The 24,209-nt window shown below is 34.8% G+C and overlaps 1 non-coding gene across 1 annotated transcript; it reads right to left on the bottom strand.

Annotated features, from left to right (window-relative positions):
- Window positions 1-17,720: 17,720 nt before the first annotated feature.
- LOC138839219 (U6 spliceosomal RNA) lies at window positions 17,721-17,823 on the bottom strand. The gene has a single exon (XR_011375914.1). It is a non-coding gene; the product is annotated as a U6 spliceosomal RNA (small nuclear RNA).
- Window positions 17,824-24,209: the final 6,386 nt, after the last annotated feature.

Raw genomic sequence — 24,209 nt, 5'->3', positions numbered from 1 at the left:
CAGATACTTTTCTTTACCAAAATAAGTCTGTGTCATGCTTCCCTTTTATAATTAAACCCACTATTTCTGTTTGTCCCATACCAAACCTGTTTCATCCTGGCAACTAACACATTTTTTTTCTCCTATTCTACATCACGCAATAAATAAGCTTTTTAAGATTGCCCTCAAATCTATGGTAGATTATTCTCAGTTATTGTATGCCTTAATATTGTATGGTATTCAGTCTAATTGCCTCTTGGTTCTGTTATTGGAGCATGTAGCACAATTAATTTCCCATTAATCTGAAGAAAGCCCAAATTGATTTCTATTTCTTTGACTAGAGGAAATACTGCTGCTATAATCCTCTGTGTTTTTGGCCTTTGGATGAATGTTATATGTTATTTCTAGGAGACAAAGCCTGAAGAGCTCAATTCCTGTGCTATACTGTGGGTGGTTGCATATTTCATTCTAGGAACCCGTCAAAATGTTTTCAGAAGTGGCTTTCCCATTTGACATTCCTGCCAGCATCCTGTTTCTCTGTTTCTTGATAGCATTTAGTATGGTAAACATGGTATTATGTGAAGTAATTCTCATTCATGTTTTATGATGTCATTTTTGTTTTAATGTTCATTTATTTGATGACTAATGATGCTTTTTTGTGCTTATTTTTCACAAGATGTATTTTGCTTGTTTCTAATTGATGTTCTTTTTAATATTGGGTTTTGAGAGGCTAGATTTGAGGCATTCTTCAGGTATAAGATTTGCAAATACTTTATCCTTGACTATGGGTACCCTTCATCATCATCATCATCATCATCATCATCATCATCATCATCATCATCATCATTATCATATAACTATTACTACTATTACTTTTGTACATCTATGTATGGTTGTGAGACTTGAACTCAGGGTCACTGAGATTTGTTGCAATTTGTTAACAATTTACCATTTCATTCATTCCTCAATTCTGGCTTTTTTGCTAATTAATCATAGATAAGATTCTCAGGGCCTTTATTTTGTGGGCTGCCTTCAAACAGCAATACTCAATTCAAAGCCTCCCAAGTAGCTAGGATGAGATATATGAGCCACCTGCTCCTCTATTCACTACATGTATGTGACCTTTCACAGACTAAACTGTTTTACACTTTTATTGAGTTCAACTATATTGTTTTCCTTTCCTATAATTTTAAATCCAAGTTTAAGAATGCTTCATCTCCAAAATTGTCAAAACATCTTCCTTTGCTTTACATTTACATCACTCTTTTTGTTTTATATGCCATGTTTTAATCCTGCTTGAAGTTAACATTTGAATAAATTGTTATGTTTAAGTCAATATTCACTTTTTAATTCTCCCAAATACTGTCTAACCTATCACTACTTATTAAAGAGAATGTCATTCCAGAAATGTTTGGTTTTATGTCTTATTAAATTTTCCTTGATAATATTTATGAGAATTTAATCTGGTGCCCTACAGACCCATTGAGCTGTATAATCTTTCCTCTACAAATATAACAATTTCACACTAACAGCTTTAATATTGGACAGAGAATATATTCCAGATTATTTTTCTTTGTCAGTGACTCAAGGAGTGCTAGTTAGGTGTTTTCCGAAATTGTCATAAACATAAATAAAACTGTGAACCTGAGCACTGTTCGCCCATGCTTGTAATCCTAGCTGCATAGGAGGCTGAGATCTGAGGATTGTAGTTCAAAGCCAGCTGGAATGGGAATGTCCATAGGATTCTATGGTCCAATTAACCACCAGAAAACCAGAAGTCGCACAGTTGCTCAATGAGTAGAGCATTCACTTTGAACTGAAGAGCCGAGGGACAAAGCCCAGGACCAGATTTCAAGCACCATGAATGACCAAAAAGAAAGGAGGCAGGGGACAATTTATATCTTTGCTCCATTGTATCCTCTAATCCACAAAAGTTATGTCTCCATTTATTTAGATTTTTGCTTTTATACTCAGCATTTTATAATTTTCAATGTTGGTGGGTGAACAGCACTCTCATACATGTTGACGATAAGTGAAGGTAGCACAAAGAAATTCACAGAAAACTGTTGAAAAATAAAGGGCAATGGGAATGGAGAAAGCCAGAAATGGGTTAATCAGGACCTTCATCAATATGTGAGAGTGTAAAATATTTCAATAAGATTTCTTCATACAATTAATATACACCAATGAATAAATATCATCCAAAAGCTTTGGTATTCAAGTATGACATAAAGGATAAATACACATTCTCTGGTGCAATGAAAGAAAGATGAGAAAATACATACTTCTAGTGAATGTGTACATAAACTAAGAAATTCTGTCAACATTCTGAGGGCTCATGGCTCATTATACTAGAAGGCTGCTGGTATCTAAGATAATACTAAAAAGTTAGACTTGAGTCTATTTGTAAGACTGCTTAATACTATTGCTTTTTGAGTCAGTATTCTTTTTATTGTTGTTGTTTTTGGTGGTGGTGGTGGTCGTTGGCCTTGAACTCTGGGCCTGGGTGCTGTCCCTCAGCTATTCAGCTCAAGTCTAGAGCTCTACCACTTGAGCCATAGGGTCACTTCTAGTTTTCTGGTGGTTTATTGGAAATAAGAGTCTCATGGACTTTTCCTTCACAGGCTGGCTTCAAACCACGACCTTCAGATCTCAGCCTCCTGAGTAGCTAGGATTAGAGGGATGAGCCACCAGCACCTGGCTCCTCTGTACAACATCTTGACCATAAAATAAAATAAAGTAAAATCAATAAAGGAATGTTTGGCCAATAAAGTGAAATGATAACTTACAGAAAAATGAAAATAATAATATTCATATATGTATATATACATGTATGTACATATCTGTATATTCTTATATATGCACACATATATAATTATTAGTATATATACACATAAAAGTATGAATACATGCATTTGTACACATAGTGTGTATACATGTGCATTTATTTAAATAGACTTGAATCAGAAATATATAAAGAGCATATTAATGATAATGAAAATCTTTAAACATCCTGAATACATTATCAAAAAATCCAAATACATATCTCTATAGTAATATAACAACAACCAAGGAAGGAACATATGGAAATATCATAATATACCTAGACATTGCTTACATGTAGTGATTAGTGGAAATAGAAACAATCAGATAGCCCTGCACAACCATTATGTAGAAATTGGAATCCTTATACATTGGTGCTTGGCACTTAAAATGATATGGTCAGTTTGTTAAAAATACTGGCAGGGCTAGGAAAGTGGCTCAGTGGTAGAGTGCTTGCCTTGCACGCATGAGGCCCTGGGTTTGATTCCTTCTCACCACATAAGCAAAAAAATAAAAAAAGCCAGAAGTGTCGCTGTGGTAGCCTTTAGCTGAAGAGCAGAGGGCCAGCGCCCAGGCCCAGAGTTCAGGCCCCACTACCTGACTCCCCACACACACATACAAAAATACTGGAAATCTTTAAGATATTACATATAGAGTTGCCTCTATGATCCAGCATTTTGAACCATAAATTTACATACAAAACATATTTCAATATATGTCCAAAGAGACACATGTACAAGAATATACATAGCAAAACCTTTTGCAATAACATATAATAAAATATTGAAATGTTCATTGAGTATATTATTCAATTACACACATGGATTCAAAACAATATGCTCTATCCATGAGAAAAATTTACATGGACTTACTTTGGAAAGAGTGACATTACATGGGAGAATAGATAAAGTAGACTATATTTTCTAATTATAAGAGATTTTAAAATGGGCACATCTGTGTAGGTAGAATATGAAATAATAGCTGCTCAAGGGGAAGTAGGTTGAAATGATGACAGAGAGTGACTACTAATAAATATTGGAGTATTTTGAGAGGGTAGTAATAAAATGTTCTAGAACTGAAAGTGATGTTCTTACTCCAACTCTTTACATTCTGAGAATCATTATACTTTACTGACGAAATACAGATCGCATTTGCATTAACTTGGGAACATTTTCAGACTAGTAATGGGTGAATCTGAGTGATAATTTAGAATTTAAAATCAGAATTCTGTAACGCATAACTTAATATGTTGATGAAAAAGACTATCAAGAAAATATGGTCTATGTTATAACCAGAGTGACTATACATGACATTGCAAGTTAGTGAATATTCTACAAAATTAGGTAAATTAAGGGATGAGATAGGATTGTGAAGGATGAGGAGTAATGATCATAAAGATGTATTGTATTGTCCATGGAATGTGGCTTAGTGGTAGACTGCTTGCCTTGCATGTGTGAAGCCCTGGGTTTGATTCCTCAATACTTCATTAAAAAAAGCTGGAATTGGCACTATGACACAAGTCATAGAGTGCTAGTGTGAGGAAAAGAAGATCAAGGATATTGCCAAGGCCAAACTCCAGGACTAGCCAAAAAAAAAAAAAATACAAGATCATGTCATCTGCAAAGAGGGAGAGTTTTATTTCTTCTTTCCCTATTTGGATCGCCTTTATATCTGCATCTTGTCTTATTGCTGTAGCTAGGCATTCTAATACTAGATTGAAGAGAAGTGGAGAGAGTGGGCATCCTTGTCTTGTTCCTGAGCTAAGAGGAAATGGCTTTAGTTTTTCACCATTGAGTATAATGCTGGCTGTAGGTTTGTCATATACAGCCTTTCTTGTATTGAGGAATGTTCCATGGATTCCTAATTTTTCCAAAACCTTCATCATAAAGGGGTGTTGGATCTTGTCAAATGCTTTTTCTGCATCTATTGAGATAACCATGTGGTTCTTGTTCTTGCTCCTGTTAATGTGATGAAAAATATTAATTCATTTGCGTATATTGAACCAGTTTGCATCCCTGAAATGAATCCTGTTTGATCATGGTGTATGATTTTTTGGATGAATTGTTGAAGTCGATTGGCCAAAATTTTGTTGAGAAGTTTTGCATCAATGTTCATCAAAGAAATGGGTCTATAGTTCTCTTTCTTTGATGAGTCCCTGCCTGGTTTTGGGATGAGGGTTATGATGGCTTCATAGAATGTGTTCGGTAGTGAGCTTTCTCTTTCAATTGCATTGAAGAGTTGGAGGAGTATTGGTGTGAGCTCTGCTTTGAAGGCCTTGTAAAATTCCGCTGTAAAACCATCTGGTCCTGGACTTTTCTTAGCTGGGAGGTCTCTTATTGATGTTTCTATTTCAATGCTTGATATGGGCCTGTTAAGATAGTTTAACTCATCTTGGTTTAGTTTTGGCATGTCAATATTTGCTAGGAAGAGGTCCATTTCTGTCAAGTTGTCGAACTTATTAGCATAATGTTTTGAGAAGTATTCCCTTATAAGGTTCTGAATCTTGGTTGTTTCCGTGGTGATGTTTCCATTCTCATCTCTGAGTTTATTAATTTGGGTGTGTTCTCTTCTTTTTCTGATAAGATTTGCTAAGGGTCTGTCAATTTTGTTAAGTTTTTCGAAGAACCAACTCTTTTTTTTGTTGATTCTTTCTATAGTTTTTTTGGTTTCTAATTCATTTAATTCTGATTTAATTTTGATTATTTCTTTCCATCTACTGGATTTGGGTTTATCTTGCTGCTCTTTTTCAAGGAGGTATAGATGTGTCATTAAATTGCTAGTTTCAGATCTCTCCAATTTGTTGATGTAGGATCTCAGAGCTATAAACTTGCCTCTGAGTACTGCCTTTGCTGTGTCCCAGAGGAGCTGGTAATTTGTGTGTTCATTTTTGTTGAATAGCATGAACAGTTCTGTATGCCAACAAAGAGAAAAGTGTGGCTGAAATTAGGAAAGCAACTCCATTTGTAATAGCCCCACAAAAAATGAAATACCTAGGAATTAACTTAACTAAAGAAGTGAAGGACGTAAATGATGAAAACTTTAAAATCTTGAAAAAGGAAATCAACACAGAACATAAAAAATGGCAAAGCCTCCCATGATCCTGGATTGGAAAGATTAACATCGTGAAAATGGCAATACTTCCCAAGGCTATCTACAAATTCAACGCAATACCTATCAAAATTCCACCCTCATTCTTCAAGGAAATAGAAGAGGCAATCCAAAAATTCATATGGAACAATAAAAGACCCCGAATAGCAAAAAAACTTCTCAACGGAACGAACACTGCTGGAGGAATATCAATACCAAATTTCAAACTCTACTATAAAGCCATAGTAATCAAAACAGCTTGGTATTGGCATAAGAACACACCTCAGGACCAATGGAATAGAATTGAAAACCCAGAAATGAACCTACAGACCTATAGCCATCTAATCTTAGATAAGGAAGCTAAAGCAATAGAATGCAAGAAAGACAGCCTCTTCAGTAAATGGTGCTGGCAAAATTGGTTAACTACATGTAGAAAACTAAAGCTAGATCCTTATATATCACCCTGCACCAGAATCAACTGCAAATGGATCAAAGACCTTGAACTCAAAGCAGACACTCTGAAAACATTACAGGATGGAATAGGAGAAACCCTAGGTCTCCTTGGCTCAGGCCGAAATTTTCTGAATAGAGACCCGGAAACACAACAAATCAAAGAAAGGTTGTACAAATGAGATTGCATAAGGTTGCAGAGCTTCTGCAGGGCAAATGACATAGCTAGCACGATCAATAGAAAGCCCACGGATTGGGAGAAGATCTTCACTAGCCATACAACGGACAAGGGTCTCATATCTAAAATATACTTGGAACTCAAAAAATTAAACCACCCAACAACAAATCCTCAAAGAAACAACTGCCCAATAAATAAGTGGGTGAAAGACTTAAAGAGAAGCTTCTCTGAAGAAGAAAGAAGGATGGCCAATAGACACATGAAGAAATGTTCAACATCCCTAGCCATAAAAGAAATGCAAATCAAAACAACATTGAGATATCACCTCACTCCAGTTAGAACAGCAAAAATCAAGAACTCTAACAACAACAGATGCTGGAGTTGATGTGGACAGAATTGTTGGTGGGAATGTAAACTTGTTCAACCACTTTGGAAAGCAGTATGGAGGTTCCTCAAAAGACTTCACATAGATCTCCCCTATGATCCAGCAACCACACTTTTGGGCATTTACCCAAATGTATACAAACAAGACCACACTAAAGCTACCAGCACAACTATGTTTATTGCAGCATTATTTACCATAACAAAGATATGGAACCAACCCAGAAGCCCCTCAGTAGATGAATGGATCAAGAAAATGTGGTATATATACACAATGGAATTCTACACCTCCATCAGAAAGAATGACATTTCCCCATTTGTTAGGAAATGGAAAGGCTTGGAAAAAATTATATTAAGTGAAGTAAGCCAGGCCCAAAGAAGCATAGGTCCCATGGTTTCCCTTATTTGCATTATCTAGTATAGGTATGAGTCAAATGGAAAAGGTCAGATAATGTGATGTTAGGAAAACGAACCCTTAAATATGTATTTTAATGTTTTCGTTTCTTTCATGCATGTGTTTCTAAAGCATTTATAAGATTATTTCTTTGTTGCTTTGTATGTCCCTCCCCGACAGTGTAACCCCCGTTTCACTTTATTTGATGTCAGTATAACATGTGGAGGAGATGGGGACATACAAGTCGTTTAAGGATTCAGGTGGACCTGTTGCAACAAGGAGAATTACAAAATGTCATGTCGAAGCAAGCTTTACAATGTCGGTGTGGGGGGGGAGGGGGGTATGATTGGTTGGGGGGGAGGGTGGAGGCTGGGAAGGGAGGTGTAGGGTAAACAAAGGAGGAGGCTGCAATGCTTGGTAAGAAATGTATGCATTATCCTGCCAATGTAATTGTAACCCCTCTGTACAGTATGCTCTCAAATAAAATAAAATAAAATTAAAAAAAAGGTACATTGTATTAAGCTGGGAAATAGCTGTTTACGCCTGTAATCCAAATACTCAGGATTCTGAGGATTGAAGTTTGAAGACAGCCCAGGCAAAAATATCTGTGAGATTCTTATCTCCAATGAAATCTGAGAAAAATCTGAAAGTTCTGCTGTGCCTCAAGTGATAGAGTTCTAGCATTCATCCAAAGGCATCCCTGGGTAAGGGATAGGGCCCAGCCCCAGAGCTCAAACTTCAGGAAAGAAAAAAGAAAAAAAGGACTTACTAAACACTATTCAGAAACTGCTTTGTCAAACAGCAACTCCCACACAACTACTTAAAGTTAATTAAAAATATGATAAAATTCCAGTCATTTTGGGAGCCAGACATAGATACTATACATGGGACAAAGTAAATTTTATATCATGCGCTTTGAGTTGAAATTTGTTCTATAGTCTTCTTACATCATTTATTAATACTGCCAATTATAGGTCAATTTCCTTGAGGAACAGATTGTTTTCTATCATCTTTTCATAGGAAACCATAGAGGTGATTTTTTACCTCTTATTGAAGTATATCTGATATTTTAAAGTAGATTTGTTCTAATATAATGTTAATTTAATACATCATTGTATTAGGGCGATGTTAGCCAGATTTTTTTCCTGTAAATCTTATCCCTCATAATAAATGAGAGCATGCTGTGAGAGTCTCCTTTTAATATGACAAAATACTTTATAAAATTAACTTAAAAGGGGAAAAGATTATTCTTGCCTTCTGATTTTATACATTTCAGTTTATGTTTCTTATCCTCATTGCTTTGGGTTGGTGGTGGCACAGTACACCATGTCAGGAACATGTGATGGAGTATGTGTATTCATGGAAGCCAGGAAGTAAAGAAGAGAAGGAATAGGAGTGGGAGAGGGAGACGGAAAAGGAGAAGGAGAAGGAGACAGAGACGAAAAAGAAGGAAGAGGAGGAAAAGACTTTGATCTTAACACCCTCTTTGATCATAAGTCCTCAGTGACCAAATCTCTTACAACTATGCCCACTTGAAAGGGTTCACCTCTTTATGGCAACATAGTTAAATATTTATTTGATTAATCAGAGAAACTATTTGGCAAGGAGGTGGTTTGGTTATAACATTGCTGGAGAGATATTTTGAGTGCAAATACATTTTGTTTAAAAGAAATGGAAGCTTCAAGAGGTGATCTTCAAAAATGACTATTTCATCTAACTCTTAATGATGAATTTTTCATAATTTTATGACCCTTCCATTCAAGTTTTTGTCATCTATGATGAGATTCTTTCTTTCTAGATGAGGGAAAAATGAATACGATCATTTATTTCTTAATTATTCTATATTGTAGGTATAATATGAATCTCCTACCATTCAAAAGTAAGGTATATTCAAGTCTATTGGAATAATTGCATAAGTCATGGAATATCTTGCTTTATCTCATATGGAGATTGATTCAATTTCTAAAACAACCTTGACATAAAATCCATGAAATTCAGTGTTTATCTGAAATGTCTTGGTAATCAAACCTCAGAAATACATGACCAGTTACTAAGATTATTTTGGGGGCGGGGTCCGTTTTTGCGGCCTGAACTCTGGGCCTGGGCACTGTCCCTCAGCTCTTCATCTCAAGGCTAGTGCTCTACCACTTGAGCCACAGGACCGCTTCTGGTTTTTTTCTTTTTGCTTATGTGGTGCTGAGGAATCGAACCCAGGGCCTCATGCATGCAAAGCAAGCAGTCTACCACTGAGTCACCTTCCCAGCCCACTAAGAGTTTTATCTATTCAAAAAATGTATGAATCTAAATTTTAATGTCAAAAAAGTTTAGGTTTAAAATAAGAAAAAAATCAGGTTATCGCAGGAGATAATATTTAATTTAATGAAAAATTGCTTCATTCACCCTTACAGAGCCTACTGCTTTTTCCTGAATAAAACCCTAGTAATATTCCTGTCTTCCACCACAAAGCCTAAATAACTGTCCTATTTGAACATCTAATTTCAAGGCCACTGACAGAGCAGATATGGTGACATCCTCTTTAAAATTAGGTATTCAAAAGAGACAAAGTTATTTCGGCTTTGAAAGAACTGAAAAGGAAGTAAAATGTATATGATTTTTGTTAGCCCCATCATTCTTGTAAACATAAAATGCATATATCCATGTATGTATGTATATACATGTATGTAAATATATGTACAAGTGGTTCATCTCTTTTCTGTGTAGCAAATGGTAAAAATGTATTTGCACAATCACTAATCAAAGTCATGAATATACAAAATGAGCAAAGACATCATATTCAGGAATCTATGAATAGCCAATAACTCTGAAAATCTTTTACATCAGTTTGCATGTGGCAGTTACTGCAGTACAGAGACAGTAAGGCAAAAATGGGATACCAGGCAGAAGAAATGAGAAATAAGAGATACAAATGGTACAATATTCTTTCTGATGGGTCAGTAGAATTTCCAGTGTGTGTGTGTGTGTGTGTGTGTGTGTGTGTGTGTGTGTGTGTGTGTGTAGCAAATTTTTTTCATTCATTTCTCTCTTGAGGTGTATCTGGGCTGATTCAGTAAGCATGGTTGTGCTGAAAATTTTACTATATCCTGGCTTGCAAACTTTCAGATAAATGCCTAGGAGTAGAGTTGATGGATAATATGGAAGTGGGTAGTCAAAAGAGAGGTAAAGGGTGAAAAGAAGGTAGAATGAACAGGAGAAAAGGGGGGAAGTTCAGAAAGGAATCCAGTAAATATCCTACAAATTTAAGAAGAGTGAAGGAAGAGATTCATTGAGGAGGGATGGATGAGACTATTGAAAGGGTTGGCATTGAGCAAGGTATTTTGTATGCATAAATTGCTTTATTTAATGATAACTCCTTTGCCACTTAATAATTAAAAAGCCATGTCCCTAAAATGTTATGCATTTATAAGCAAAGCATGAGAATCTGCTCAGATCATCTCTAGGGTTTATAAATCTTTTTTCATTAGGATGAATTTTAGAACAACTGTAATGATGCCTATCATCTGAAGAAAATTTAATGATTTCCAGCTATTTAAAATAATCATTATTGGAGATATGGCTCAAGTGGCAGATTGCTACATAGTGAGCAAAGCTGTCAGATATTGAATTCATGTCTCGATCTCGAACAAAAGTAAAAGCATTCAGTAAAATTCAGGCACATTCCTGGGAACCAGTAGCTCATACATTTAATCCTATTTTTAATCAGAAGGCAGAGATCTGGGGATCTCAGTTCAATGTCAGCTGAGATAGGAACGTCTGTGACACTCTTATCTCCAATTCACTGCCAAAGAAAGCTGCAAGTGGACTTGTGGCTCAAGTGGTAGAATGTCAGCCTACAACAAAAAGCTCAGGGACAGAACCCAAGCACTGATTTGAAGTCCTGGAATAGTGCATATACATTCACAAAGGAAGTAAGTCACTCAAGTTCTCAACCTTCCATTTCCCTAATCCTAACTCCTATTCTGGTCAGAACCCTAAGAGTAACCTTGATGATAATAGTAACCACATCTGAAATTAATGGAAATTACTCAAGTTTAGATTACTTCCTTTTAGATAAGCATTGTCTTTGAAATGATTTGCAGTTTGCTCCAAATCCTAAAGATTCTCTGACTTGGACACTGAAATCTATCTTGTTCCCTATTAGGAATCATTAATCTCAAATCCTCATATCATAAAAAATACCATAGTTTTCACAGATTTTAACTTTTACTGAACTCCTGTATCTCCAAAAACAAGTTGCAGGTTTACTTAAAATCTACTCTACTTCTAAACCATAACTATATACCTAATCCTTACTAGAAACCTAACTCTAAATTTAACCCTATTGAACCCTGAATAATAAACTTAGGGAAACTCTGTAGTTTTTGTTAAATTTCATACTTAGTTTACTTGAAAGTGTCAGCAGAAAACTCAGTTTTACCTTAAAGGTTACCGTTCCCTAACCCTAAGCCTAAACTTAATTAGAAAAGTAAACCTAAACCTAGCACTAATGGCCTTTGGTATCTAAAAAACACACAAATACATTAGTTTTATTCATCCAAATTCTATTCAACTTATCTTTCTTAACATAGTTTGTAGTTTCACTCATTATCTTGTCTTTATTGTAATCCTAACCTAACTGGAATATTGAGGTTAACCCTCACACTAATCATACCCTAATCTTAATATTATTAGCAGTTTCTTATTTCACATTCATTCTAATTCTAACTTGACTTCTCATTCAAAGATTTACATTCAGTTTGACCCTAAATTTTCCATTTCTCTTATGCTTACACTAACCTCAGCTGGAACTGAAACCTAACTTTCACCCTAATTATAATCCAATTCTAATGTTAAAGAAAAAGTCTAGTTTTTAATCATTCTCATGAATATTCCAGTTTTCGCTCTGGAAATGAGTTTGTTTGCCCTAATTCCCACAAATTATCTGACTCTACCTCTGAAGTTATCTTGTTCCCTAACATGAACCATTATATTATTTGTCCTCAAATTGTCTTACCAGGAAAAATACTGTAGTTTCCATTGATCCTACCTTTTCCTGAACCACTGTATCCTAAAACAGTTTCAGATTTACTTACCATCTAGTACATTACTTAAAGCTAACTCTCAACTTAAACCTGGCTTGAAAACTCTTACTAATCCTTACAAGAATGGTCACTGAGGAATAAACATAATGATAAACCTCTAGTTACTATTCATTCTCACATATTTGCTTCTACTTGTTAGTGAGAACCTAATTTTATACTAAAAACTTTCTTATTCATAACAGAAATATAATCAGAAGAAAATACTGACCCTAATCTTAATCCAAATTATATGACAATACTAACACTAACACAAGTACACTAGTTTTCACTCATCCTAACTTGTTTCAAATAAGACTTCCAAACATATGTTTCAATTTTTTTCCAATATCTTAGTCATTTTCTAACCCTAAACTTAATCTTTCTTAACTGGAACATTGAGTATAACCATCAGCCTAATTGTAAGTACATTCTATTATTAATAACAATTCTCTAGTTCACATTCATTCTAATACTTACTAGACTTATAATTAAAATTTAACTTCAATTTGACCCTCATTCTCGAAATAAATTGCAGGTTTTCTGTAAACTCTACAGACTTTCTCACTCTTAACACTGAATGTATCTTGTTCTATAACAGGAATCATTATACCCATTGATCTCAAATCCTGATATTATGAAATACATTGTACTTCCATTATTAAAATTTTTCCTGAATTCCTAGAACCTAAAAAAGAAGTTCAGCTTTACTTAACATTTGACACATTTCTTTTTTTTTTTTTCTTTTTGTCGGTCGTGGGGCTTGAACTCTGGGCCTGGGCACAATCATCGAGTTCTATAGCTCAAGGTGTGCACTTAACCATTTGAGCAACAGCACCGTTACTGGGGCTACCTTTCAACTGTTATCCTCAGAAATCAGCTTCCTGAGTAGCTAGGATAATAGGTGCGAGCCACCAGTTTAAACCATTTCTTTACTCTATCCTCAACCCCGGATAACCAGAAACCTAATCCTAATCAAAGTTTGATTTAACACCAAATGGTTAATGTAAAGAAAATTGTCTAGATTCTATTCAATCACACATTTTTTGGCTTCTACTTCTTAGTGGAAAACTAAAATTTACCTTAAAACTTATCCTTCCCTAACCCTAACCAGAATAAAACTGTATCTCACACATTAAACCAAATTATAACTGAATGTTTAAAGTAACACAGATTGGTTTTCATTCATTCTTGCCATTCATTCTTCTTAAAATGTGTGGCAGTTTTACACAATACCTTACATCTTTTTCTCATCCTAACCCCAGCTCTAACTGGAACACCTTGCCTAATCCTAAGCCTAAATATAACCGAACCATCATGTTAATATAATCCTCTTTTTTTCACATTTATCATAACTCTTGCTCAGCGTGTAGGCCTAAATTTTACTTGCGTTTTAAACCTAAATTTTTAAATTGTTTTTCTATTTCCCGTTAGGTTTTATTTTCATTATTTAACAAAAAATTATTTTGTTGTAAAGATGCTTTAAAGAGGGATTAGTTACATGTGTAAGGTAAGGAGTACATTTCTTGCTGAGTATTGTTACCCCCTTCTTTCTTGTTCACCCACAGGTTGTAGTGAAGGCTCCAGTAAGCAGCGTGGTCAAAGCCGTTTCCTGAATTCTAAATTTTAAATCTAATCATTTTTAGGCTTTGATAATATCATTTACTATCTCTTCAGAGCAATTAAGCTAAAATAAATACTACTTTTTAAACATTACACACACATTGTAAATAATATTAACATAGGCCAAAAAGAGACTAATTATTTCAGACTCATCATATTTGGTGATCTTACTGTGAAGAATGTAGAGAGTAGAAGGTCCTTAAACTCAATAAATAGTTTTGGTTAAATTAAATCATATATCTGGATTTATAATTTAGAGGTTAATCACATGATAACAGGAAAATAATAAAAAAATTTACTTTGGTATCAACAGAAAAAAGATATTTGTGCAAGTACCACAGTTGCTTTATTAGTCTGTAGTTGAACACTGAACTTCGATCTATATCTTGGCTATTGTTGTGAATAATGTGAATAACAATGAACTACAGATGTATTTACAAGTTACCCAGAGAGAAATAATCACATGATTGGTGTGCCAGATGATATTTCAACTTTGGATATCTTTAAAAAACTGCATACTACTTTCTACAACGAGAACACTAACCTGTATTTTGACCAAGAGTGTAGAAAATTTCCTTTTCTCCACAGTCTCGCGATCCAACATTATTACCTTTTGAGTTTTTTTAAAGGGCAGGTTTTTACTGTGTGAAGTACCCAAGACTGGCCTTAGACTCAAATCCTTTTACCCCAACCTCCTAATCGCTTGGAATTACCTGGTTCCTTGGATATTTTTGATGAGTTATGATAGTTATGAAGTAGTAAGTATCTTAGTAATTTTGAATTGCAATTCTCTAATGACTTCTCTTTACAAAGAATTAAGCCACATAGAAGTTGTATTAAATACAAATTTGTAAACCCACACGCGATTTTCAGGGCTTTTTGGAAAACATGTCTATTCAAAACATTTGTCCATTTTTAATCAAGTTTCTTGTTAACCTCATCTTTAATCTCTCTATACAAAATCAATAATTAGTTCACGGTAGTAGAAAGGAAAACATTAAGCAACTCCTAACATTTTTCAATTTTTTATAACATGATATTGCTTAGATCATTTTCTGTTAACGCTTGAGACTATATAACTCAATTTAGTTAGACCTTTTACAAGGCTATATGTATTTTATTTATTTTACTTTGATTTTTCTTTCCAAAGTCTGTGTGACTAATTTCCCTTGGTTTCTTTCTGTCTCATGTTGTTCAGATTTGAAAGTGAAGAATAAATGTAAGGATGAAAACAAAAAAATATACAGTTCCCCTCATCTGATGATTCCTCTACAAGAATGAGGAAAGTGTTCATCCTTCTAAGGACCTATGATAGCACATCAAAAAGAGAATTCATTTTCTATGTCTTCCTTATCTTTGTAACTTGAATGATGTAAACACAATATACTGCTCTGATACTTTTATGTTTTTTCAGTTTTGCACATTTTCATATGTATTTCACCTCAGTCTACAACATTCCTTCATCGTTCTGTCCCTGATATTTTTACAAGATCAAGGCATGAGATAACCAGTTTGATTTACAGCATGAGAAGTTATCTACCTGGCTTCCTTGGAAGCAGAGTATGGTCAATAGATATTACTTCTGGTTGCTCATTACATGTAATGGTTTCTGCACTACTCATCACATTCTGTTTAGTATTTTAAAAAGACATAGCTAAACTAAAAGTTCATTCATAGAAGTATATGTTAAGTGTTTCATAAGTTTTATTTCTCTTAATTCTTAAGATAACATTTGCTATAATGCTAATGTTATTGCCATTTTACTGTTGAGAAAAATTGTAATTAAAGACAGTAAGTGCATGTCCCACAGACACACACAGTAAGGAAGGAAATGAGTCAAAGTTTCCAAAAGTCTTTCAGAAATATCAAAAAGGTGGGTAAAATCTCTCCATTCTCTTACACTCTCAATTCAATATTCATATTGACCAAGAAATAATAGCATAGCAATACTTGCTATGTTATTATGGTGATTGTTTTCTATCACATTTTGTCTTCAACACAGACTATGTTTGTGATATTGGGTTATCATGCACAGAGCAGAGCTTATAAATTGAGGTCCAAAGAGAGCCAAATTTTTTCTGTCCCACAGTTCCAGTTTCCTTTTTAAAAAGTAATAAAACCTTTAAATATCATCACTTACTGTCTTTTAAGAATCCAAAAACGAAATAAATTCACATATAATCACTCTAAAATGCTTTAAAAGTAGGAGATAATAAAACAGGCCCCACGAAGTAAATTTTCTTCTATTTTAAAAATTATTCTGAAAGCCTTGTGTTGGCTGGTCACACCTGTAATCCTATCTAATCTGGATATCTACTCAGGAGCCTGAGATCTGTGGATAACATTCCGGAGCCAATAAGGTCCAAAAAACAAAAACAAAAACAAAAACAAAAAGAACAACTTCATGAAATTATTTTTCAAAATTTTTAATGAACTAGCAAAAAGCCAGGAATGGAGATGTAGCTCATATAGTAGCTCAACAAGCTAGATAGGAAAGGCCTTGCAAGACCTTGAAGCCCTGATTTTAACTCTGAGCACTCCAACACACATGCATTGGGTGCGTTTGCATGCTCACGTATGTTTGCTGGTGCGCTGCCGAGATCACACACACACACACACACACACACACACACACACACACACACACACACACACACACACATACATTCAAATTACCTTCATATCAGTGTTCTGCATTAATTTCTTTGTTAACGATAATATATGGGTAAAATAGAGGAAATGAACTCTTCCATCTCAGAACATTTTTATATGTTTTTTATTGTAATAATACTGTGCAGAGGGGTCACATTTACATGAGGAAGGAAATTAGTACATTTTCTAACAAGCATTGTTACCTCCTCCTTTATATTTCCCCTACTATCCTTTCCCTCCCACCTCCACAAATACACTCCCCTCCCCATTTTCTATCCCCCTGCCTAAATTGTAAAGTTCATTTTTCAACATAGTGTCTTGTGCATCTCATGGTTACAATTGGTTAAACTGCATCCCTATTTGAGCATTTTTCGCTTCCTCTCCCCAAATTTCCTACAAGATGTAGTGCACCAACTTCAAATACAGAGAAAACAGGGGTTATAGTGTGGGGGAGGAACATACAAAGAAACAAAAATAAATGACATCGTACATTATAAGTAAGTTAGAAACAATAGCAAGAAACATAAAACCACTTGTGTCCCTATCTTGGGGTTCAATTCCCTTAACATCATCTTGTCTGGTATTATGCACATATCGTTTGAGCTTTTCTGCTTATCCCAGATATATATTCGTTATTGAAAATAAGGGAAACCATGGGACTTATGTTTTTTGGACTTGGATTACTTCACTCAATAAATTTTTTTCCAAGTCTTTCTATTTCCTAACAAATTTGGAGATGTCATTTTTTCTGATAGAGGCATAGAATTCCATTGTGTATATATACCACATTTTCTTGATCCATTCATCTAATGGGGGCATCTGGGTTAGTTCCATATCTTAGCTATGGTAAATAATGCTGCAATAAACATAGTTGTCCTGCTGGTTTTAGTATGGTCTTGTTTGTGATCATTTGGGTAAATCCCCAAAAGTGGGATTGCTGTGTCATAGGGGAGCTTTATGTAGAGTCTTTTGAGGAACCTCCATAATGCTTTCCAAAGTAATTGAACAAGTTTACACTCCCATCAAGAATGCAGTGCTGTTCCCTGGGGGCCACATCCCTTCCAGCATCTGTTTTTGTAAAAATATGGAATATTCCACGAATTTGCATGTCATCCTTGCACAGGGGCTATGCTAATCTTCTCTGTATCATTCCAATATTAGTGTATGCGATGCTGAATTGAGCAAAGAACTTTTTTTAAATATAAAGTATACTTTTATTGATTTTATTAAACTAGTAAGTTTTTATTAAACTAGTAAGTTCAAAACTAGTAAGTTCAAAAGAATTGTTGTGTAATTTTAGAACCATATATTTCTTACATAAGCACACTTTTAAGAATAAAATCAAGACTGACATGTCAAAACAAAATAATTCCAGATATTTGTTGTTCAAGAAATGTGTAGGATATTGCCCCATTAGTTAGGAAATGGAAAAACTTGGAAAAAATTATATTAAGTGAAGTAAGCCAGGCCCAAAGAAACATAGGTCCCATGGTTTCCCTTATTTGTAATATCTAGTATATGTATGAGTCAAGCGGAAAAGGTCAGATAATGTGATGTCAGGAAAATGAACCCTTAGATGTGTATTTTAATGTTTTTTTCTTTCATGCATGTGTTTCTAACGCATTTATAAGATTATCTCTTTGTTGCTTTGTATGTCCTTCCCCCTGCTTTCACTATATTTGATTTCAGTATAACTTGTGGAGGAGATGGGGAAAAACCAGTTGTTTAAGGATACAGGTGGACCTGTGGCAACAATGAGAAGTACAAGTTGTCATGTCCAAAATGAGCTTTACAACGTAGGTGCGGGGGGGGAGGGGAAGGGGGGGAAGGAGAAGGATTGGGATTGGGGGAGAGGGGGGAGGCTGGGAAGGGATGTGAAGGGTAAACAAAGGAGGAGGCTGCAATGCTTGGTAAGAAATGTACACATTATCCTGCCCATGTAATTGTAACTCCTCTGTACAGTATGTTCACAAATAAAATTAAATTAAATTAAAATAAATAAAATAAAATAAAAAATAAAAAAATGTGCAGGAAGAGGAATTCAATTATTCTATAAAAGGCACCTGTCATAATGAACACTCTAGCAAGTGTTAAGTTTTGTTAAAAGTTTTAATGTTTTACATATGTTTAATTTTGGGATTTTGCTTATATATGCCAAAATTTGGATTGTTTGGGAAGTATAAAACTTTTCTATAAAGTATTTAAGATTTATGGTAGCAGATATTAACTACTAAATACTTACATTTCAGAGTTTATAGAAACCTTATTAATGAGAAGTTGCAAAGTCTTTGTGTAAAGAAGTAGATTGAAGAGTTAAGACTATGTTAACTACACAGTTTCTGTTAAAACATTAGGGCTAACTTCCTTTATATGTTAGTGAGGAAAAAATGATGATGTAAGTCATAAACAAATGATGAGATGAGCCATAAATAGTCATCTTAGTGGGAAACTTTAAGAGTATGCATATTCTATAAAACTCTGGTTGAACATCAATACCTTAGCCAGTGTTAAATGTACAGATATTTGAAAAAATAATAAAATCTAATATTTCTACACTTCAAATACTGAAAATACTGATAATTGTTTTGTTTTTTATTTTATTAATCATTAATATTTAATTATTGGTTTTCTTTATTTGTAGCATTGTTTTCCTTGTTGTAACATAATACAACATTTGGTAAGTCATCATTAGGAGGTACTTTGAGAAGCTTACTGGGATCGCCAATCCAGGTTTTATAGGTGCATGTGAATTTACAAAGACGAAAATTAAAAACAAAATATTTATTAAAAAATGATCAAGTAGAGTCTGAATCAGGAGTGTTGATAAATGTCCACACCTGAATGCTTAGCCCTAGGCTGAAGCAGCGGTATTACTGAGTTAAAGCCATAAACTTGAGAGACATTTTGTTGTTTATTTTTTTTTGATTTTGGTGGTCATGGGGCTTGAACTCTGGGGCCTGAGTGCTGTACCTCAGCTCAAGGCTAGCAGTACCACTGAGGCACAGTACCACTTCCATCTTTTTCTGCTTATGTGGTGCTGAGGAATGAAACCAAGGTCTTCATGAATGCAAAGCAACACTCTACCACTGATCCACCTTTCCAGCACCTGAGAGACTATGTTTTAAAAAATCATTTAAACAACATTTGATTTCTGCTTTGGGTTATGTTATGAAATATATGAATACTTTTTATATTTTTGTGAATTTTAATACTTCTAAATTTATACTAACTTTAGCCACTTCATCCTTTTCAAAGTCATGAAATATCTCTGAGTGTTTGTTTTTGTGAAGATTGTTTTTGCATTTATAATTTCTTCTGAGTCACTCTTATTTTTCTCAAAATAACTTTATATTTCATGTTGATTTGTTGTCATACATCAAATATCTTCAAATGTACAAGTAGAGTCTAAAGATAGCAGTATGAATATTCTCATACAGCTCTTGTTTATCTGTTATGCACTTTCAGTATTATGATATTCCTCTCTCACTCTCACACTCTCTCATTTCCTCTCTTTCACTTATATGCTCCATGTCTGCTACTTAGAATTTCTGCTGGTCTACTATTATCATTCAGGATCCAGGGGTTTTGTGTGAACATGATAGCGACCATCACTTACCCTTGCATTCTTTAAGAGTTATAACAGTGATGTGATATTATTCTCTAACATTTAAATGGCAAAACAACAAATCTATTAATTCCTTTTCAATTTTACTACTATTATAAATTTTATCACATAGCAATCATTGGGATGGATAAAAGACAGTGACCTGTGTCCTAAAAAGTTCTTTTTCTTTTACAAACCAACTTTTTCTTTTATTATCAGTAAGTACATGCAATGAAAACAAAGCTATACTATGGAAAGTAGACTAAAGATGTTCCCAAGGATAAAAACAAAGGACTGGGGGAAGTGAGTACAAAGGATGCCCATTTATCATGTACACTTTGTGAGAATGACAATGTGCTGGGATTTATAGATTAAATCACTGAACAACTGATATATATATATATATATATATATATGCACATATATTTAGATATCTATATTTATTTACATATGCATATATGTGTGTATATTTCCTTATACATGTACACATGTATGTTACTATACTCACATACATATACACATGTATACATGCACACATGGAGAAAGACACATAATTACAGCCAATACAAGTTTCATTACTTGCTGAATATGCCTTAGACAGAATGCTTGGCACGATATATATTGAAGATGTATTTGTCTCTAAGAGTTTTTTTTTACCACTCCTCTTATCTCTTAAATCTGGTAGGTTTAGAGAGATTCGACTTACAAAATGCAGTACAAGTGACAGCAAAATACTCGGAAGTCTCAGTAAGTATAGGTCATGTGTTGTCTCCCTGCTCCCTATGGGATATTTGCTCTTGTAAACACTCTAAACAACCAAAGTAGCTGGAGAAAACCCTGGTAAAGAATAAAGTATAAGGCTTTAAATGGCATTCTTACTTGAGCTTTTTCCAACAGCCAGCATGAATTCCTAAGCAGATGAGTGAGTCCTCAGAAAACTGGACTCTACATATACATTTAACCAACCTATATGAAAAGTTCTATGACAGAAATGCTGACTGAGGTCCTGCTGATTTGCTGGCCAAGAAAATAAGAAAAAAAGAAAGTACTTTTTAATGTTTTAAAGTTTGAGAATAATTTGTAATCTGTCAATAAATGTGTAGAACACAATTATACCAACTGACAGAAAAATGATGGCGTTTCATTTATGTGCTTTTGGACATGGAGAGTGGTTTTATGTGTGTCTACATGAGCAGAATAAGCATAAATCAAGCCAGCATTTCTTTATTTAAGATATAAAGAAAGGATACAGGTTGACCCATTGGAACAATGAGATGTACAAGACACTCGACCAGAGTGGGAGGTGAAGGAGGGAGGAGTGGAGGTGTGAAGGGAAGGGATGGTAGGGGAACAACAAAGGAGGGGGTAACAATGCTCAATAAGAAATGTACTCATTACATTATGTAACTGTAACCCTTCTGTACAGTATATTTACAACAAAAATATATATTAAAAAGATACAAGGAAAACTTCTACACTTATATGAAGTTGTATTTGTCACTCAATATCAGTAAGGTATTGGTTTTAGGACCACAGGCTTATTACTTTTGATAATCAAAATCTCTACGTGAACACAATATATTAAGTTAGAATCTGCCCACAAGCTAGTGCAGTGAAATTGCTATGAGAATTTTTACTACATTCTATGTTTGTAATGAAAAATAAAAGTATATGCACTATCAACAGATACAAATTTTATTCAGATAAATTTTGTCTGCAGTTTGTGGATGGAATTGGGAAAGCAATTTTGAAAAACAAATTTCATCAAAAAGACTAGTCTGAAAATTTTAACAAGGAGCTAATACAACATCATTGAATAATATGGAACTCCAAAGAGAAGTACTTGCATTGAGACAATATCAGAAAGTGTATCAACTCAAGGACTTTTTAGAAATGCAGCTGCTAGATTTCTCCTGGAGAGCTTTCATAACACTTTGTGAAGCACAAGTCAGAACCTCACTGAAGTGTAGATGGTTTTCCCTCAACTTTCTGTCATGTTCAGTCATTATTAATCAACATATAGCTAGTCTTCAATAATCCTTTAATAAAATGTTGATGGAGTGTTTATATGCAGAAAGGCTGGGAAGGCTAACTTTTTCCAATTAGGAGAGTCTATTCTATGACCCAGCTGAAAGAAAGCTAGGTAAGCATCCATTTATAACCTTCTGAATAATTGTGATTCTGCCCATATCACTTATCTATCCATACCTGTGACCGAGTGAGAGGATTTTAAAAGAATTTAGTTATTTAAAATTTATATTTATGGTTCCGGGAAGATGGCGGCAAAGAACCTGGAGGCTAACAAGCTCTTGCATAGAAAGCAGTTTTAGTGCTCCAGTGAACAGTCCTAAGCCAGAGAATCACAGCAAGTGTGCCATCACAGTTCAGAGAGTTATGTCAGAGAGGGAAAATCCAGGCAAGGAGACAAATCTGAGCACTTGCCACCAACTGCGGCTGCCGCGAGAGCTGCAGCATCCATAGCCACCATACCTGAAACACAGAGAGGCCAGGACAAACGTGCCAGATGCAGCGGGTGAGCAGATTCTCCTCAACTCAAGCAAGAACTGACAAGAAGCAGTCATCTTCATCCTGTAGATCACAGAACAGAGATGACCCAGGAACCAAGACTATGGCATTAGTAGAAGGCTGACATCCTCACTCCTCCTCATGGAGCAGAGGAGGGAAGGCCACCCCTCCCCACCCACTACCAAAGATCTCCATCTTTGATACTGACAAATGCCTGGCTGAGCATCTAGCTCCAACTCAGGCCTTGGAAGAAAACAATACAGTCATTTAGCAGGTCACAGGAAGCTTACCTGACCTGCCAGGCTCAGCTTCACCCAGGAAAATCACCCAGCCTGGGCCACCATCCAAATCAATGTCTTTCTTCACTGGGTAAACAGAGCCAGAGGTTGCCCCTCCCACTAGCAGCCCTGACAATCAATTGAAATTCGGTAAACATAAATCTGGAGAATGTCTCCAGGCTGTGCTCTCTGAGTGTCTCAGAAGCTAGCCTCTCAGGGAAAAGCTACTGTTCACTGAAAGGCCTCAACTCTACCCAGAACCTACACTCATCGCAGCATCTCCAAACTAGAGGAAACAGCCATCTCCCTCTTTTGTGATACTCAAAGCAGATCTCCCTCCCATTGAACTAGCCTGGGAGGAGGATCAGAAAATCCTGTGTAAAGCATACCATTTTTCTGCCTGCACAAACAATCTGATTTATGAAACCAGCCAAGAACAGGAAAATCAAACACCACAAGCAGACCAGAGACTCCAGCAAGAGACTGTTATGGACACAAGGGAGAAACAGGATCTTCCCATCCCGCCCCCCCCCCAATAAAAAGGAAAGAACTCTTTTTTTTATAAATTTTATTAAAATTTTTTTAATTTTTTTAATTTTTAATTTTTAACTTAAATTTTTTTCTATTAACTTCTTTTTCTTCTAATATGTTTATTTTAGGGGTATATGTGTGTTTGCTTTTTTTTCTTTTTTTTTTATCTCTACTCACCTTTTGATCCTTTTTTTCTTCCTTTCTCATTCTTTTGACTTTTTCTTCTCTTTCATTCTTCTTTATGTGACTGAATTGCTGTTCTGCTCCTCAAATATACCCGTAGTCAATTAGTAGACCTTACCCCACATTGTGTACACACTTAATGCAGAAATTTATTACTCAATTCAAAACCTCTTAGACTTAAATTACTTAATAGCAGTACAACCTCTTTATATCTATATAATATTTTAAGCATTTTTATTTTTAAATTTTTCATGTCTCCTTTCTATCCCTCTCCTGTTATCCTATTCCTGTTCTTCTCTGAATATTGCATTTTTAAATTTGCATAATTTTAAAGTGTTTCACTTTTTAATTTTAATTTTTGTTTTTCTATCATTTCTTGTCTCTTTTTTTCTTTCTCCTTTATTTTCTCTCTAATATCAGTTATCCAACCTATTTCCCGCTTTGA

Source organism: Dipodomys merriami, unplaced genomic scaffold, assembly GCF_024711535.1.
Source record: "Dipodomys merriami isolate MVZ:Mamm:240054 unplaced genomic scaffold, mDipMer1.0.p SCAF_298, whole genome shotgun sequence".
In the NCBI taxonomy this organism is placed as follows: Eukaryota; Metazoa; Chordata; class Mammalia; order Rodentia; family Heteromyidae; genus Dipodomys; species Dipodomys merriami.
The sequence above is the reverse complement of the archived record's forward strand: the minus strand, read 5'-3'. Positions and strand labels throughout refer to the sequence as shown.